This window comes from Nipponia nippon, unplaced genomic scaffold, assembly GCF_047370975.1.
Source record: "Nipponia nippon isolate SJK-2023a ecotype South Korea unplaced genomic scaffold, ASM4737097v1 scaffold_4, whole genome shotgun sequence".
Taxonomy (NCBI): domain Eukaryota; kingdom Metazoa; phylum Chordata; class Aves; order Pelecaniformes; family Threskiornithidae; genus Nipponia; species Nipponia nippon.
The window spans coordinates 97,219,386-97,238,605 of record NW_028262358.1 but is presented as its reverse complement, the minus strand read 5'-3'; the positions used below and the strand labels follow the sequence as shown (position 1 = coordinate 97,238,605).

The 19,220-nt window shown below is 41.5% G+C and overlaps 1 protein-coding gene across 1 annotated transcript in view; it reads right to left on the bottom strand.

Moving 5' to 3' along the window:
* The window catches only part of EYS (EGF-like photoreceptor maintenance factor), a 923,675-nt gene that overhangs the window by 100,908 nt on the left and 803,547 nt on the right, over window positions 1–19,220 (bottom strand). The window lies entirely within an intron of this gene.

Below are 19,220 nucleotides of genomic sequence, written 5' to 3'. Positions count from 1 at the left end.
ATATAATAATGCACAACTGTTTTTGCTACTACACAAATATTTATCCATAAAAAATTGGATCAAATCTGAGGTTTTAACTACATTAGTTCTAGGCAGAAAAAAAAGATATATTCATTTCAATTACCATTTTGTACACATTTTGCACCTAGAAAGATTAGTTCACACCCGCGAATGCCATCTTTTTCATATTAAATCACAGCACTTTACCATCAAAGTACATTCTCTGATGTACTCCTCTCATTTTAACATCCTCTCATTTTAAAAGTAAGTATTGTAACCCCACATCTGCTCTTAAATCATCAACCCAACTTTAAAGACCTGCTTGAAAACAAACAAGGAACTGCCCATAAATAAAAAGAGTGTCCTGATATTGAATCCCGCTCCATCTCAGTATTGGCTTTTGCCTTGCAGTAGTTCATATGCAAAACATGCTCTCCTACAGATGGAATCCACTTGTCCTTGCTGTTAAGCGAAACACAGCAGGACCCAGAGAGCATTTGCTGAAGCTGAAAACCGACTTTATAATTTAGCCTTGAATCTTGAGCTGGCGCAACTATCACATTATAAATCTGGATGCTGAGTCTCAATACTTGTAAAGCAAATGAGATAAACTCCTGATTGCTTTGCCTTTTTCACTGCAGTTTAAGCATACATACTAAAGTTAGATGTCAATGTTAAAAAAGTCTTATGTTTGTCCACTCAAAGAATTTCAATGCCTAACAATTAAACAGGTATCTGCCAAGAGTGAAACAAATACAGTTTGTCTACCTCACTGTTCTTCAAAGCAGGGAAAATAGTAGGGATACTCAAAGACTGCATCAGTTTCTAAAATGTGAGTGGCTACCTTTAACTTACTGTGAAACCAGATGCATGTTTATGGATTGCATTCTCGGTCCATCGTCCCTGTAAGTGACAAATCAAGGAGCTGTTTTCCAAGGGGCAGTGCAAAGCCTGTGTCCCACTTCAACTTTGCTTCCAGGGTTTAAGTGAATCTTAAGTAGGCAGATTTCACCCTGGGGAAGGCGAGGGTATAAGAATCGTGCTGACAGAATCAGAAACGGAGAGAAAGCACAGGAAAAGGAAATGGATCGTAACTCTTGTTTCCATGTAGTCTCCAGGCTGGGGGGTGGCATTTAGACCTTCTGCCCAATTGATAGGTTTGATATTAGTCACTAGGAAGACTTTTTTAGGATACTGTCTTTTGGATAAAAGGAGAGTAGGGTTGTATCAGGCATGAATTGAGGGAAAAGAAATTTCATCAAATTATCAGCTATAAGTGTATCATATAATTGGGAGTAAAAGCACCTTATGGATTGTGAGTCCAGAGGAGCAGAAGGGGAGATTCCATTCCTTTGGCAAACTTTCACCTTAACTTCTCCATGAAATCTTCTTGGAGCAAAGCTAAAACAAGGCTTAAAAAAGCTAGCCACCTTTACAATAACAGTTTATTTGTTAATGGTTCTTAACTCCACATGGTTTTCAGTCCAATTTACCCTAGATTTTTCTGAATAGTTTATTCTCTCCATTACATTAGTATATTTATCCAGGTAGCGACTCTAATCCATGTAACAATGTCATGAATACTAATGAATGCCAAGAAAAAAAATCTGGATTACATAAAATGATAACATGATGAAAACAAGCTTAGCTTGAATTTTGGGATTTAAATCAATCTCTGAATATTTTGGTAAGGTGTGAAGTCCATAATTAATCCCTGAAGGTATCCAGGAAAGAGCTTAAATCTGGGTAAATGAACTACTGTGCTTGGTTTCCAGCATAGAAATATACTTCATTGTTTCTGACAATGGTTTACAGAATGGAAAAGTGGATGAATAATTGGGTGAGTCTGACAACTGAAATATTATGATGCTGTATTACCATATTATACCCCACTACAAAAAAGAATAATTCCTGGATATTCTTCAGTCTACAGGTAGTAGCAGTCTTCATGTTTTACTTGAAGATTTGTGTTCAAAATGCTAACTCTTTATAACTCAAAACCCCTTGTTGTTAAGAAGAATTTTTTTAGGTTGAACATCTCTATTATTGATGTCATACTGTTTTCTAGCATATTTCTGTGTATTTTACAGTGACTTTTCTTTGGCTTTTCCAGACCCCTGATCTGAATAATTCTGAAGAAAATAAATTAAATTAAAGTTGAGAATAGTTGCAGGGCTAAGACTGTCATGAAGAAAAATAGAAAAAAATGGTTATTTACAGGACAACAGTCATGCATCTTGAACAAATGTTGTTCATTTTTATTTATGTTTCATTAACAGTATTCACTTGAAACATACTCCAGTTTGCGTGTCTGTTGGGGATTTTACCTATTTTCTTGTGTCCTCACCTTTACAACTGGGGAGAGATACAAAGTAAACCCAATTCATAGCATCATAGAATCGTTAAGGTTGGAAAAGACCATCGAGTCCAATCGTTAACCTAACACTGCCACGTTAACCACCACTAAACCATGTCCTCAACACCACGTCTACCCATCTTTGAAATACCTCCAGGGATGGAGACTCAACCACTTCCCTGGGAAGCCTGTTCCAGTGCCTGACTGCCCTTTCGGTGAAGAAGTTTTTCCTCATATCCAACCTAAACTTCCCCTGGCGCAGCTTGAGGCCGTTTCCTCTCGTCCTATCACTCGTTACTAGGGAGAAGAGACCGACCTCCACCTCGCTACAACCTCCTTTCAGGTAGGTGTAGAGAGCAATAAGGTCTCCCCTCAGCCTCCTCTTCTCCAGGCTAAACAACCCCAGCTCCCTCAGCCGCTCCTCAGAAGACATGTGCTCTAGACCCTTCACCAACTTTGTTGCCCTCCTCTGGACACGCTCCAGCACCTCAATGGCCTTCTTGTAGGGAGGGGCCCAAAACTGAACACAGAACTCGAGGTGCAGCCTCACCAGTGCCCAGTACAAGGGCACTATCACCTCCCTGGTCTTGCTGGCCACACTATTCCTGATACAAGCCAGGATGCCATTGGCCCTCTTGGCCACCTGAGCACACTGCTGGCTCATGTTCAGCCAGCTGTCAACCAACACCCCCAGGTCCTTTTCTGCCAGGCAGCTCTCCAGCCACTCCTCCCCAAGCCTGTAGTGTTGCATGGGGTTGTTGTGACCCAAGTGCAGGACCCGGCACTTAGCCTTGTTGAATCTCATACAGTTGGTCCTGGCCCAACAATCCAACCTGTCCAGGTCCCTCTGCAAGGCCTTCCTACCCTCCAGCAGATTGTCACTTCCACCCAACTTGGTGTCATCTGCAAACTTACTGAGGGTGCACTCAATCCCCTCCTCCAGATCATCAATGAAGATGTTGAACAGGACAGGCCCCAACACTGAGCCCTGGGGAACACCACTCGTGACCGGCCGCCAGCTGGATTTGACTCCATTCACCACCACTCTCTGGGCTCGGCCGTCCAGCCAGTTTTTAACCCAGCGCAGAGTGCACTTATCCAAGCCGGGAGCAGCCAGCTTCTCCAGGAGAATGCTGTGGGAGACAGTGTCAAAGGCCTTACTAAAGTCCAAGTAGACAACATCCACAGCCTTCCCCACATCCACTAAGCGGGTCACCTTGTCATAGAAGGAGACCAAGTTAGTCAAGCAGGACCTCCCTTTCATAAATCCATGCTGGCTGAGTCTGATCCCCCTGTTGTCCCACGCTTGCTGCATAATGGGACTCAAGATGATCTGCTCCATGACCTTTCCCAGCACCAAGGTCAGTCTGACAGGCCTGTAGTTCCCCGGATCCTCCTTCCGACCCTTCTTGTAGATGGGCATCACATTTGCTAACTTCCAGTCATCTGGGACCTCCCCGGTTGACCAGGACTGCTGATAAATGATGGAGAGTGGCTTGGCAAGCTCCTCTGCCAGCTCCCTCAGTATCCTCAGGTGGATCCCGTCTGGCCCCATGGACTTGTGAGCATCCAGGTGGATGAGCAGGTCAGTAACTGCCACCTCTTCGACAACCAGGGCTTCATTCTGCATCCTATCTCCATCTCCCAGCTCAGGGGCCTGAAAACCCTGAGGATGACCAGTCTGACTATTAAAGACTGAGGCAAAGAAGGCATTAAGTACCTCAGCCTTCTCCTCATCCTTCGTGGCAATGTTTCCCTCGGCATCCAAGAAAGGAGGGAGATTCTCCCTGGCCCTCCTTCTGTCGCTGATATATTTGTAGAAACATTTTTTGTTATCTTTAATGGTGGTGGCCAGTTTTAAGTTCTAGCTGGGCCTTTGCCTTTCTAATCTTCTCCCTGCATAACCTCACAACATCCTTGTAGTCCTCCTGAGTCACATGCCCCTTCTTCCAAAGGTGGTAGGCTCTCCTTTTTTTCCTCAGTTCCAGCCAAAGCTCCCTGTTCAGCCAGGCTGGTCTTCTCCCCCGCCTGCTTGACTTAGGGCACATGGGGATGGCCTGCTCCTGTGCCTTTGAGATTTCCTCCTTGAATAACATCCAGCCTTCCTGGACTCCTTTGCCCTTCAGGACTGCCTCCCAAGGGACTCTGTTAACCAGACTCCTAAACAATCCGAAGTCTGTACTTCTAAAGTTCAGGGTAGCGGTTTTGCTGACCCCCTTCCTTACCTCTCCAAGAATCGAAAACTCTATCATGTCGTGGTCACTGAGCCCAAGACAGCCTCTGACCACCACATCCCCCACCAGGCCTTCTCTGTTCGTAAAGAGCAGGTCCAGCGGGGCACCTCCCCTGGTTGGCTCGCTTACCAGCTGCATCAGGAAGTTATCATCTTCCACACACTCCAGGAACCTCCAAGACTGCTTTCTCTCTGCTGTGTTGTATTTCCAGCAGATATCTGGTAAGTTGAAGTCTCCCATAAGAACAAGGGCTAGAGATTGTGAGACTTCAGCCAACCGCTTGTACAATACTTCACCTGTTTCCTCATCCTGGTTGGGTGGTCTATAACAGACTCCAACCAGGATATCTGCCTTATTAGCCTTCCCCCTGATCTTTACCCATAAGCACTCAACCTTATCATTACCTTCACTGAGCTCTAGATAGTCAAAACACTCTCTAATGTACAAGGCTACCCCACCACCTCTCCTTCCTTGCCTATCCCTTCTGAAGAGCTTGTAGCCATCCGTTGCAGTTCTGTGAGTCATCCCACCATGTTTCCATTATGGCGACCACATCATAGTTTTCCTGCCGCGCAATGGCTTCCAGCTCCTCCTGTTTATTGCCCATGCTGTGTGCACTGGTGTAAATGCACTTCAGTTGGGCTATAGATCTCTTCTCCAACACAGGCGTGCCAGCCCTAGGCTCATCCATAGCAAGCCTGGTTTTATCCCCTTCCCCCTTTGCATCTAGTTTAAAGCTCTCTCAATGAGGCCTGGTAACTCCTGAGCCAGAACCCTTTTCCCCCTTTGTGACAGGTGAACCCCATCTATCTCCAGCAGGCCTGGTGCCATGTAAACTGCCCTTAGCACCCTCACCAACAATATATTATAAAACTCCATAGTATAATGAAGAGAAGACAATTAAGAGCAAAGGAACAATACATACAGCACAACTATAGCCACCATATAATTAAATTGTTTGAGTGCATATACATACACGTGTTGTTTGTATCTGTGTTCCCACACAGATATTTAACTCACACTTCACTAATTCCTGATGATTGCAACAAAGATGATGACATGGTAACTAAATTATGAAACTTCACATCCTATTAGCAGCTTCAAAGGCTGTTTGGAAACAGAAAAGAGATGTCATGTCCAGAGCTTCTGGAACTGAAGGCTTACATACCCCTCTGTAATCTTGAGAAAATCTGCAAGGGAACGTAGAGAATGTCAGTAACAGTGCTGCACAGAGGAGCCCTTATAACTGGCAGTTTCAATAACTGTTTAAAAGAACACTCTTGAAGCTGAGTAACTGTCTTCTGTCTGGGACATTTCACCTTGGGGGATTCCTGAGGTGCTCCCTCCCACTGGACTTTTTCAGAACTTGATCTCATTTCTATTGCTATTCAGACATGAGTGTGAAAAACTGCTAGTACTTCTCTTTTCTTTTATGGACACACCAGTACTTTATATGTTAATATATATTGAAGTCATCCAGGTACAGAAATGAGTAGGATGCCCAAAACCTCCTATGACTATTTCATATGGCCCACTTCAAATGTCACAACCACGTTAGAAGATGATAAGAAGAACCAGCATGGTCAGTCTTCTATGTAGCTTCCCTTCAGAGCAATGAAATGTTTTCTTAGCCGTCTGTAAAACTCCTTACTGAGGCAATGTCAGAAGAAATCTAGTGCACATGCTGACCTCCAAGCCAGATGAAGTTTCCAAAGCACGCAATAAGGCTAAATTGATGGGCATACTGAGAAGGTGACCTGAATACAAGAGAACACAGCACCCCTTACTGAACTCTCATGCCTTGTGGAGTAGTACAAATCATGCCTTGACTCCTCTGATCCTCTAACTCATAACTCCTAAGCACTACCTGATTTTGAAGCAGAGAAGAAGCAATACCAGCTGTACTCTCACAAGCACACAAAGAGCATAACTTAACTGGGTATCACTAATAAGTCTGTTAATACAAACACAACAATTAAAAAGAGTAGTATGTCCCTAAAGGAAACATTAAGCCTTCTAAAGCTATGCAGGATTTTTTATTTAGTAATACAGTTTTCTAGATAAGTAATCGAACAGTATTGATACTGAATAATACATAAATGAGATAGACAATAAATAACCACTACTGAAAATAATGACATCAGCTTTCAAGGTGCTGCTGTGAAATGGTTTTTATTGTTCCACAACTAGTCTACAGCAATGCTAGGTAGCATCTGCTCCCCAGATTATGGAAGATAGACCCTATGCCAATAGACCCATATTAGACCTTGTGCTGACCTCTTCTACTATGATTTGAGGTGACCCAAGGAAGGTCCTAGTGAAGGACAAATGAACTTTTGTGGTTCTAGGGTCCTTCTACCTTCATATCTCCTAAGATATTATAGGTTACAGAGAATCAGCCTTCAAGAGTAGTTGTTTCATACATATTTTTGTCCAAGACAGTCTTTTTTGAAGAGGGATGCACTAATTCCCTAGCAGATCACCAGAAAATTCTGACATCTCTGTATTCTTTATGAATAACATATTGATCTTCTATGCTCCCCTTCACTTAAGAGTAATACACAACTTCAATAGGTCTTCCCTAGTAAAAAAAAAAACCAAAACATTCCCACCTTTACAACATGAGAGACTGATATTTAAGCTGAAATAACTGGAGCCAGTTGTGGGGAAGCCTGTACAAGCATCGCATGTATTGATCCATGGGCAGTGAGAAAAAAGTGAGGGACTAGAAAGGTTACCCTTGCCTTTGAATAGCCAGCTGGACACCTGTGGATACTCTGCGTACAGATGGAACGTTTCCTCTATTTCTGTCTTTCTCCTCCCTAAAAGCTATCTTTTACCTAGGTTTGGCTAGCTAAAAGAAGCCTAATCTAAATGCATTATATGCATGCACATGCAGCATGAAATTCCTATGACTATGTGGGTACCACTCTTCGTATTTATCTGTACACATGGTCACAAAGTTGGCTGGTTTTACTAAATCCAAAAACCAAGGGTTACTGGTAAAAAAATCCCGTTTCCTATCTTTTTAAAAAGCAAACAAATAAATGCTGTTACTGAGAAAGAAAGAAAGTAACAAAAACAAATTTGGTGACACAGTAAGCTTGTGTATCAAGATCATACCTCATATCCAGACTTCCCAAATTCTGTTTGAATATTAAGCATGTTCTCGAATTCAACAAGATACCAAAGGTGAAGAAGGTTTCTCTAAACTGTAACAAAATCTGTTCTGTTACCTCAGATAAACTTCATTCCTCCTTTCAATGATAAACTCCCCAAAACAGGGATTCAGAACAATGATGTTCTCATCCATTCAATCTCCAGTCAACTACACTAGTCAGGACTGAAATTTCGTAATTTTTTTCTACCTTATGTAATTTCCGTTGCTTCAAGTGTAGAAATCTATCAATAGTAGGTAGGGGTATATGTTAGGTTAGCAGCAAAGGAATAAATGTTCTAACATATATTACAGATAGTGCATTATTCATCTTCTGCAGTACCAGTCTTGTAATTTTATTGTGATAACTTACAGTAAACAGTTAGAGCATATAATGGGTCCTTATGGAAAACTTATACATTTCACTGAAAGGATTATCTCTGTGGAATTTTGGAAAACCATTAGTACAAAATATATCACATTTATCATTTTTCATACATATACTACGTATGATACAATTTATAACAAAGAGTACCAGCTATACTATTTGTCAAGATTCATTGCAGAGTGAAATTCTTACTAAGAATCCGTGCACTACTTCTCCAGTTGGACAAATATGTATGAACAGTGTTTTGAGTATTTCTATATACACTTAAACATCTCACTGGCCTTGAAGAAAGATAGTGTTCAATTCATTTTGTTGATATGTTGTGTTTTAAAGCTACTCCAAATAAGATAGCCCTTCTGGAATCAAAGCTATTAGAAATACTGATTTGGTTGTGCTGTAATTCTTGAAAATAATGTTACATAGTACTTCTGGGAATTGAGTCAAAACATTCTAAGATAACTGGTATTAAAATGACACTTACTGGTATTTCAATACCCACACTAAAATTTTAGCCATGCATATTGGGTCTGGCTGAGATGAAGTTAATTTTCCCCATAGCAGCCCTCATAATGTTGTGCTTTGTATTGGTAGCTGGCAGGATGTTGACAACACACCAGTGTTTTAGCTACTGCTGAGCAGTGCTTGCACAGCACCAAGGCTGTCCCTCCAACATTTCCCCCCTCACCAGTAGCTGGGAGGGGACACAGCCAGGACAGCTGACCCAAACTGACCAAAGGGATATACCTTTCCATATGACGGCTGCTCAGCAATAAAAGCTTAGAGAAAGGAGGAGAAGGGGGGGGGGGGGGGGGGCATTCGTTATTTATGTTTGTCTTCTGGAGCAACCACTACGCATACTGAAGCTCTGCTTCCCGGGAAGTGGCTGGACATCATGGGCTGATGGGAAGTAGAGAATAAAATATTTGTTTTCGTTTTGCTTCCGTGCATAGCCTTTGCTTTTGCTTTTATTAAACTACCTTTATCTTGATCCACAAGGGTTTTTTTCCATCTCATTTTCTCCCCCCAACCCCATCCTGCTGGGGAGGGGAGTGATGGAGCGGCTTGGTGGCACCTGGCATCCAGCCACGGTCAACCCACCACATCATGGCAGCTTCTCTGATTTAAGTACAATTGAATTGAGATGATGTACAAACATCACGTTTAACAAATTTTGTGCACAGCTTGCACATTATCTAAACAGTCAGGAATTTGAAGTCCTATTTATATTTGGTTCCTTGATTTCCTGCATGGTCTGTTTTCAGCGTGTTACTTTTCACAGTAATCGAATACTAAATCTGCAGATCTGAGAACATGAAAAATTGATTTTTCCACAGACATTTTTAATAGAACCACCACTGTACTGCCTAATTTAAAAACAGAGAAAGGTTTACTTTTTGAACATCACTTTTTCTAACTTGTTTGCTTGGTTTATTTTTCAATTGCCAGAATTTGTTATTTCAACAATACTTCTGTGATAAAATGATGTTCTGAAGCAAATAAATTCTGAAGAGTGTACCACATTTTAATCATTAGTAAAGAAGATGCATATTTTAAATGCGTAATTAAGAACAACAGTTGAGTACTATTATATCACATAATATTTATGAGTTTGTATTTTGCTATTTCCTCATACATTATCATTGCACAATTTCCTGGGGGTTTACAGATGTTTTGTCTAAAATCTAGAACACCAGCTCTTAGCACTGCCAGCTTAATGGAAAACAGCTTTGATTTCTTTGTCAAATCTCTTCTCCATACTACTATAACCTGAGGAATATAATGTCTAAGGAATAAAGCACGATAAAATGGGAATCTGTTTCTGATGCCAAGAGTGAGACACACCTAGTTCAAATAATTCAGTCTTGAAACAGATATCCTAACACAAGTGTGGATTAGAGCAATTTACTATCTAAACTTCAAGGGCGAGAAGCTGGGGTTAAAATTCCAGTTTTCTGTTTTCAGTATAAGGAAATGCAGATTCAGTTCAGAAAAAGCGTGCAGGGATTTTATATGGGGCTTAAGCCAAATGCAATTCCTTTTACCAGAAAGATCAACTGGGTAAATGAATTCTCTATCTGTTAATACCTAGTGTTAGGAAAATTGGAGATGACATTTTCTCTTTAGCTTACTTGACTTTCCTGTGAAAATTTGTTGTAACAAATGCATGTCCAACAGGATTTTGGTCATTCTGAGAAGTTCAATGGCATTATTTTTCATACTCCTCAAAAATGACGTGAAAGATTTTTCTTAGTAAGAATGGCATTATTTTTTCCTAAGATCATGTGGAACCTGAAACAATGAACAATCAGAAAAACGTCAGAAAAAGAAAACAGTTTAGAAATAAATTTAAATGAATTATTTTCTGCACCGAAGCCCAATTTGAAGCAAGCATTAGAAAAAACAATGGATTTCCAAATGTGAATTACTTTCGTAAGTACCAAACTCCAGCTATACTAGCTACCTAATCTCATTAAAAGTAGAGGATCCAAAAAATTCAAGCCCCCAAACTAGTCTTCCTAAATAATGGTGTGTGTAAGCATGAATCAGAATAATAATACCAACAGTTTCTGGAGTTGTAAAACAAGTAAGCATCTTTTGTATTGACAGACCTGCCCAAAACCCAGCCCTTTAAAAGGAAGCAGGTTATCTTCTTCATACAAATCAGTATTACATAAGTGCATATGGCGCAAATTCTAAAAAGGTGTAAGAATACACAACTCCCATCTGAAAATCTTCTTTTGCAAATCAACTTGAATGAAATTTAATTCCTTAGTTTGGTTTATCTTTCTGCAAGAGCTGAATACAGAGGAACTTAAAACATTAGTTCTGGACTTAATATGGATCTTACTGAAGTTAACTAGGATTTAGATTTGTAAAAAACCCAATAAACAGATGTTCTAGATAATAAGTTGGCCTGAGTCTCTTAGTCTATGAAACAGATATATAAAAAGATCCTAGATAAATGATCAATTCTGCTGTTTCTGACTAGCTAGTTCCTTTCTTACCCAGAACACCTACATCTAAAGCAGTCATAGGAAATCCATGAGCAATTCTATAAACGTGGCCTGCAGTGCTGATAGCAGTTTTGGGAGGTGCTTCAGTGCTCCTTGGTTTGAAAATGGGCACTTACTCATTCTTGTGTAACAATTTTATCTTTAGTTCAACAAACACACATATATTTCGTGAGCTGGAAGCAAACTGCAGCTCTGTGCTAGAAATGTGAGAAAAGCATTAATAAGGGCATAAAAGCCTATCCTTAGATGAATACCTTCACCCAAAACCTGACGTAACACGCATTTTGGCCTATGGGCACAAGGAAGCACAAGAAGTATTTCTGGCACATGATCTGGTAAAGGTTCACCATGACTACCCTTTGAAATGGAAAATGAGATGTAAGAAAAAAGCTGAAAAGAACACTTTAGTGTCTCCGAAGTCTACAGTTTGAGCTCCTTCTTTTTTTCTAAAACCAGTCATATTCATAATGACTTTTTCTACTGTTTCGTTTAATTAACATTGAGGATATACATTAAAAAGACACCACAAAATTTGTTAAGTTACTTCACCTGGTCTCCTCAGTATCTGCAGCATATGGAATTCTGCCACTTAACCAAGCCCAACTATAAAATTTCCTTTAACTTACAAGAAAGCTAACCTAGAACTCATTTTATAACTTCAAAAAAAGGCATTCAAAACCTTATCAGATGCACTTTAGGAAACAGTTTGGATGGAATTTTTCATTTGGTGATCAGTTCTTTAAGGTTTAAGAAGAATTGCGTGATGGCCCAGCATGCAGAAAACAGTTTTTGAAATACGATTTAAAATAAGGCTTTTTCTATTACTAGCTGAAAAGGTACCTTCCAAATGAGACCTACATATCTAGGAAGGTATTTCTTACATTATCAGGGGATGAAAATTGAAAAATTACATTCCTTGTGTATTTTTGGTGATTACAGCATCCATGGAGGTTGAAATCTGAAGGTAAGTGTCTCTCTATTGAAATATATTGCTAATTGAGTTTGATTTTTCAGTCTTGGTTAATTGATTAACATTAATGGACCCATCTGCTGCACCAACACATGGGGAACAACAGCAGTAAGAATAATCACTGTAAGAATAGTTTGAGACACTGGAAACATGATTGTTTGTGGGAGCAATTAACTTTGACATTGTACTCTGCACTATAAAAGCTAAGCTTGTCTACATTTACATTTTCTTGAGCCTTCATACAATTTAAAACAAATGTATAAATCAGCTACTACTAGCGTAGTGGCTGACATAATTGTCAAATCATTGATGAAGTAATTTTATGAGTTTATTTCCCACACACAGATGTGTCTTCTTAATTAACACTGAGCTTGGTTTGCAACATCTGGCTCATATGATCAGGGGGCCACACAGAATATTAAGAGCTTCCTAGGTTAATCTTTCCATGCCCTGTTCTAACACATACTTTCAAATCCAATAAGCTTTGAATTCACAAAATTAGTCACAGAACTATATGACACTAAAACCATAAATTTATTGAATAGTTGTCTTTTTTTCCTCTGAAATTAACCAGTCTCTGGAATTCTACATTAGGATGGATTTAAAGTGCAGTAAAAGAGCTAGTGAACTTGCAAAAGTGCTTCTAAAAGCAACAGAGCATTTACATAGAAAAGTAAGTACTTTGTTTTTAAAACCTAATAAAATAATGACTATGTAAAGAATTAGAAATTTAGATTTGTACTGAACTACTCATCTGATACAGCATATGATTAAATAGTCTTGAAACAGAATGGCTTTTGTCCTATTGTGCTGGTTTTGGCTGGGATAGAGTTAATTTTCTTCATAGCCGCTGGTATGGGGCTATGTTTTGGATTTGTGCTGAAAACAGTGTTGATAACACAGGGATGTTTTCATTACTGCTGAGCAGTGCTTAAACAGAGTCAAGGCCTTTTCTGCTTTTCACACCACCCCACCAGCAAGTGGGCTGGCGATGCACAAGAAGTTGTGAGGGGACACAGCTGGGACTGCTCATGCCTGCTCATGGCTAGGATGAGTATACTCTTCGCTGGGTAAAAAACTGGCTGGATGGCCAGGGCCAAGGAGTGGTGATGAATGGAGTCAAATCCAGTTGGCAGTTGGTGACAAGTGGTATCAGGGCTCAGTACTGGGTCCAGTCCTGTTTAATATCTTTATGAATGGTCTGGACGAGGAGATCGAGTGCACCCTCAGTAAGTTTGCAGATGACACCAAGCTGGGTGGAAGTGTTGATCTGCTGGAGGGTAGGAAGGCCCTGCACAGGGACCTGGACAGGCTGGATCGATGGGCCAAGGCCAAATGTATGAGATTCAACAAGGCTAAGTGCCGGGTCCTGCACTTGGGTCACAACAACCCTATGCAATGCTACAGGCTTGGGGAGGAGTGGCTGGAGAGCTGCCTGGCAGAAAAGGACCTGGGGGTGTCGGTTGACAGCCACCTGAACATGAGCCAGCAGTGTGCTCAGGTGGCCAAGAGGGCCAATGGCATCCTGGCTTGTATCAGGAATAGTGTGGCCAGCAGGACCAGGGAGGTGATAGTGCCCTTGTACTCGGCACTGGTGAGGCTGCACCTCAAGTACTGTGTTCAGTTTTGGGCCCCTCCCTACAAGAAGGCCATCAAGGTGCTGGAGAGTGTCCAGAGAAGGGCAATGAAGCTGATGAAGGGTCTAGAGCACATGTCTTATGGGGAGCGGCTGAGGGAGCTGGGGTTGTTTAGCCTGGAGAAGAGGAGGCTGAGGGGAGACCTTATCGCTCTCTACACCTACCTGAAAGGAGGTTGTAGTGAGGTGGGGGTCGGTCTCTTCTCCCACGTAACAAGAGATACAACTAGGGGAAATGGCGTCAAGTTGCACCAGGGAAAGTTTAGGTTGGATATTAGAAAAAATTTCTTCACCAGAAGGGCAGTCAGGCACTGGAACAGGCTGCCCAAGGACGTGGCTGAGTCCCCATCCCTGGGGGTATTTCAAAGACATGTAGATGTGGTGTTGAGGACATGGTTTAGTGGTGGACTTGGCAGTGCTAGGTTAACGGTTGGACCTGATGATCTTGGAGGTCTTCTCCAACCTAGACGATTCTATGATTCTATGATTCCCATTGGACAGCTGACCCCAACTGGCCAAAGGGATATTCCATACCATATGACATCATGCTCATCAATAAAAAGCTGGGGGAAGTAGAAGGAAGGGGGGGGGACATTCACAGTTATGGTATTTTGTCTTCCCAAGCAACCGTTACGCGTGATGGAGCCCTGCTTTCCTGGACATGGCTGAACACCTGCCTGCTGATGGGAAGTAGTGAATGAATTCCTTATTTTGCTCTGCTTGCGTGTGTGGCTTTTTCTTTATCTATTAAACTGTCTTTGTCTCAACCCACTAGTTTTCTCAATTCTACCCTTCTGATTATCTCCCCCATCCCACTGGGGAGGAGTGAGCGAGTGGCTGTGTGGTGCATAGCTGCTGGCTGGGGTTAAACCATGGCACCTATATGCAGAGAGATTTTTTAGACAAAATATAAATGGAACCTAGATAACACTTTTTTTTAAATGAAAGTGGAGTGGATCTTAACTTAAAAAGAATGAAGATAACTAGAGATTTCCAATTACACAATACGATACTTTCAGTAGTTTCCCAGCAAAATGGTGATTGTGCAGCCCGTCCCCATCACCACGGCCCTGCCTGGCCACCTCAGGCCTGTGTCTGACCCTGGTTCCCCTCACTGGGCTTGATCCTGATCCCCCACCAGTGGACCAGTGTCCAAGCCTGGCTTCAGCCCGTCGCTGTCCCTAGAGATGTGCCCAATGTGTGGGACTGGGGCTGCCCCAGTGCCCTCTGGCTGCCCTGCTCCTGGCTGGGGCAGTGGGACAGGCCCTGGCACCTGATGCAAGCAGTGACCAGACCACAGCGAGGTGTTGGCCCCTGCTGCATTGTGAAATTTTGTATCTGAAAACTAGGCACACACTCATCCCTGCCTCTTGCTACCAAAAATACGAAGAAAACATTTTTTTTCTGTGAAATCAATTTCTTGTGCATAATTATTGTAATTAATAAGATCAACACTACAATAGTATTTTTGTACTCTGATAATGAGAAAAGGCAAGTAACTTTCTTTTAAGAATGACTGTAAAAAATGTTTTTTATGAAACACACCTGTCTATGCCCAGCAGTATGCGTTGACAAGCTCCAGTGTTCATTATAAAACATGGCTGACATATTTGCTATGTAATACTTCATGGCCTTTCAGAAGCAAAAGCTCTAATTAGTTGCCAAGCACCCGAAGAATAACATGCAATGAAAAATCTTTTTTTTGCCACTAAACAGTGTAATTGAAACAACTGGCAAAAATCTTGAACAAGTCAATAATAGTTTTATATGAATTGTCAAATTGTTACTTGTTGCATCTGAAGTTTTCTTTTTAAATACAACTAAGTTTTTTTACAGTAATAAATACGCATATGAACAATTAATGGTGCAGATGGGAATATTTTTAACACTATAGATTATTTATGGCTCTCATTGGCTGCAGTCTCATGACTATAAACTCATTTTCTGAAGATAACACAGTTGTATAGTCCACATGCACCACTTGAACACTGGGATTGAAGCTTGGAAATTTTTCCTCATAACCTATACGCAAAATGTCCACCTCTGGCTTTTCAGTTCTCCTGCTCCACACATGACATGGTGTGAACCAAGCTGATGTGACAGGTTGATGACCAAATAATTAATCAAATAGTTGTTAGGATAAAGCAATTAATAAATTAAAGTGGAGTAAGGGGACAAACTCGTGCCTTTCAGCTACTAGAGGTACCAAAGGATGTTTGTAACCAAAGCACTGAAGGAAGAAGGTGACAACAAGCCCACCACACTTAAAATTCGTCCATTTACTGAATAGAGTTTGTTACAGTACGCACATTTCCTAAATAGATTCCTAGTATTAGCATGAACTGCCTGAAAAGAAGTACAGAAGAGTCTATAGCACAGAATCTCTCATCATTCCTTTCAGGAGATCCTTCACCCACTGAAGCACTGAACTTAGGTCTTAAGACAACAGATTCAGAGGAACAAACTTTGCGGAGTGTTCAGGTCCAGATGAAAGAGATTTTGGAGCCAGATCTGCCAAGGCTGGTCAGGAGGCATACAAGTCATTGTTTTCCCATATCTCCTCAATCTGCTCAAACCTGTGGAAAATGGAATCGGTATACAGCAAACTGAAGCATTCCCCAAAGGGGTTTCTGACCCTGGCATTCTGTCAGGCAGAGTCTGTGTAAAAGGCCTGCCAGTACTCCTGAAAAATGGCTGTTAGCACAGGCAAATTTACATCCCAGCTTCCCACCCTGTTTACACCCTCTACAAATAAATTGGTGCAGATAGGTAGATGACTTATCAAGAAGTGAATCTTTTAGATCTGTCACACTTCTCAGCAAAGCAGAAGTGATTTGCTTGATTACATTTTATACAGTAATGGAGCAGTCTGTTCTCACATATATGTTTAACTCTCTAGGAAAGAGAATGTTCCACACACTGTGGACAAAATGAAGCTTCAGGACTTTGGGATGCAGGAATTGCTTCTCTAAGGACCACTACCTAGTAACCTATCCAAGTGACACCTCCAGATCCTGACAGATAATCTGTTGTGATAGTTTTTGTTGGCATTCTTGACAGCTAAGAGGAATGATCAGCCTCTGAAAAAGCAAATTCTATTCTGCCAAGTCAACAGTATAAAATCAGAGCTGCAGAACCTGGATGTGAAACATGGCATCTAGATCTTCCCAGCAAGGTGAAGCTTACTGAATATGGACAGTTTGTGAACTGACTGAAGAATGTGTGTACATACATATGAAAACCAGCAAACCAGGTGAGAAGAGAAGGAGAGAATGACCTCCCTTGATCCACTCTCTGTTTCTAATGCAACCCAGGATGCTGTTGGCTTTCTTTGTCACTAGGGCACATTGCTGACTCATGGTCAACTAGTTGTTCACGAGAACTGGCAAGCCTTTTTCTGCAAAGCTGCTTTCCAGCCAGTCAGTCCCCAGTCTATACTGGTGCCTGGGGTTATTCCACCCCAGGTGCAAGACTTTGCATTTCCCTTTGTTGAACAATGTGACATTCCTGTTGGCTCATTTCTCCAGCCTGTTGAGGTGCCTCTGAATGGCAGCAGACCCATCTGGTGTATCAATCACTCCTCCTTGCTTCTTACTTAACCCTTGCTTCTGGGGTGCACCCTGTCCCATCTTATAGGTCATTAATGAAGATAAACAGCATTGGATCCAGTATTGAGACTTGGGGTACTCTGCTAGTGATCGGCCTCCATCTGGAATTTGTGTCGCTGATCTTTGTGCTTTTTGAGCCTGTCCTTCAGACAGTTTTCAGTTCACCTCACTGTGCACTTACCTAGCCAGTATTTAATCAGTTTGTCACTAAAAATGTTATGGGTGGCAGTGTTGAAGCCTTACTAAAGTCGAGTAAACAACAACCAGTGCTCTCCCCTCATCCATCAAGCCAGTCATCTCATTGTGGAAGGCTATCAGGTTGGTTAAGCACAATTTCCCCTTAATAAATCCATGGTGACCACTTCCAACCACCTTCTTGTCCTTGATGCGCTTGGAAACAATTTCCAGGACAATTTGCTCCATCAGCTTCCCATAGATCAAGGTGAGGCTAACCATCCTGTAGTTCCTCAGATCCTCCTTCTTGCCCTTCTTGAAGGTAGTCTTCTAGTCCTCAGGAACCTCTCCCAATTACCTTGATCTTTCAGAGATTATCAGGATTGATCTTGCTATGACATCAGATAGCTCCCTCAGCACTCATTTGTGAATCCCATCAGGTCCCATGTCCAGTTGGTTTAAATGTTCCCTAATCTGATCCTCCTCCACCAAGGGTAAGTCTTCCTTGTTCCAAACTTTCTCCCACCGGTCTGAGAGGAACAGAATTCCTGAAGGTCAGTCTTATCAATAAAGATTGAGGCAAAGAAGACACTGAGTATTTCAGTCTTTTCTGGATCCTTTGTCACCAGAACACCTGCCTCATTCAGCAGCAAGCCCACATTTTCTCAACTCTTCCTTTTGCTGCTGCTGTACTTGTAGAAGCATTTGGTTTTGCTCTGCATGTCCCCTGCCAGATTAATCTCCAGATGAACTTTGGCTTTGCTAACCCCATATCTGCATATTTGGACATTTTCTCTGTATTCCTCCCAGGTCACCTGGCTGTGCTTCTACTTCTTGTATGCTTCCTGTTGATGTTTGAGTTTTGTCAGGAGCATCTTGTTCATCCATGCAGGCTTCCTGCCACTTGATTTCCTGCTCATTGGAATGGATCATTCTTGGGCTTGGAGGTGATCCCTGAAAATCCACTGACTGTTGTAGAAAATCATGAAAATCATGCTTCTATAGAGCTGCTTATCCCTGGTTTGCACATGCACATTCTTCCATGACTCCTCTGGACAGAGGAGCAGTGGCCCATTTCAGAACAAAAGCATTTCTGAAAAGGGCTGAGGCCAGCAGTTGGAAAGCAGAAAGGCAATAAACAAATCCAATGGTCATGAATTATTCAGGACCCAAGCTTTAAATGAAACAGTATTCCATAGTGGTAGAAGACAGGCCAATCAGTAGAATGACAGAGATATAGCAAGGAACAACTGAGGAAAAACAGACTCATTACTCCTAAGTACATAGTCAATTTCACCAGTTTGGTAGGCAAACTGTGTATGTTTTCATAAAGCTGCCGTGTTCTCATTTGTGCTCTAGTCAAACAAGGCTTAGAGATCAAAAACCTGTTTGGTGTTCTTTGTGTGCTCACATCAATCAAAAGAGGCAGAGAAGCACCTCAAAACTTTGATTCAAGGTCTCCTCAACCTAAGAAACACACAGCAGTCCAGAGCTTTCAAAGAACTTTAGACTATGTTCTGTTCAGCATTTGCCTTGAAGATGAAGTACAATTTTTAAAATAGTCATGGCAACTACTTCACAAGTTCTACCAATTTTAAACAGAAATGTGGTTCCTAAATGCTGAGTACCTTAGACAATGATCAAGTTACTATTGCTTAAACAGTTACTGTGCTCCAGTTGAAC